We start from the raw sequence: 1,240 nt of genomic DNA on the forward strand, positions 1-1,240 counted from the left end.
CCAAAAGGAGAGTGCAAAGCCATCAACATGGCTGAATTTTGGGAGGAAGAAGAGGTAGTGAACGCCACTGAGGAAGACCTCAATGGACGTCCACTGACCTCCAATGAGTTCCCCAATGAGGAACCATGGGAATCTGAGGCTCAAAATGAGACCATAGAGATTCCATTGAACTTACTTCTGCCATTCATGAGCTCTGATGAGTATTCTTCCTCTTAAGAGGATGAGTATGTCACTGAAGAGCAAGTTGCTAAATACCTTGGAGCAATCATGAAGCTGAATGACAAGTTATTTGGAAATGAGACTTGGGAGGATGAACCCCCTTTGCTCACCAAAGAACTGGATGACTTGTCTAGGCAGAAACTGCCTCAAAAGAGACAGGACCCTGGGAAGTTTTTAATACCTTGTACCATAGGAACCATGACCTTCAAGAAGGCCTTGTGTGACTTAGGGTCAAGTGTAAACCTCATGCCTCTCTCTGTAATGGAGAAGCTAGGGATCTTTCAGGTGCAAGCTACAAAAATCTCACTAGAGATGGCAGACAACTCAAGAAAACAAGCCTATGGACTTGTAGAGGATGTTTTGGTAAAAGTTAAAGACCATTACATCCCTACTGATTTCATAGTCCTAGAGACTGGGAAGTGCATGGATGAATCCATCATCCTTGGCAGACCCTTCCTAGCCACAGCAAAGGCTGTGATTAATGTTGATAGAGGAGAGTTGATCATTCAAGTGAATGAAGAATCCTTGGTGTTTAAGGCTTAAGGATATCCCTCTATCATCATGGAGAGGAAGCATGAAGAGCTTCCCTCAAAACAGAGCCAAACAGAGCCCCCACAGTCAAACTCTAAGTTTGGTGTTGGGAGGCCACAACCTACTTCTAAGTTTGGTGTTGGGAGGTTCCAACATAGCTCTGAGCATTTCTGAGGCTCCATGAGAGTCCTCTGTCAAGCTAATGACATTAAAGAAGCGCTTGTTGGGAGGCAACCCAATGTTTTATAACTAACTATTTTCTTTTGTTATTTTATGTTTTTTGTAGGTTGATGATCATGAGAAGTCACAAAATCAATGAAAAGAGCAAAAACAGAATGAAAAACAGGAAGAAAAACAGCACACCCTGGAGGAAGAACCTGCTGGCGTTTAAACGCCAGTAAGGGCAGCAAATGGGCGTTTAACGCCCAGTCTGGCACTATTCTGGGCGTTTAACACCAAAAAAGGGCACCAGACTGGCGTTAAACACCAG

Source organism: Arachis duranensis, chromosome 3, assembly GCF_000817695.3.
Source record: "Arachis duranensis cultivar V14167 chromosome 3, aradu.V14167.gnm2.J7QH, whole genome shotgun sequence".
NCBI classification, from domain to species: domain Eukaryota; kingdom Viridiplantae; phylum Streptophyta; class Magnoliopsida; order Fabales; family Fabaceae; genus Arachis; species Arachis duranensis.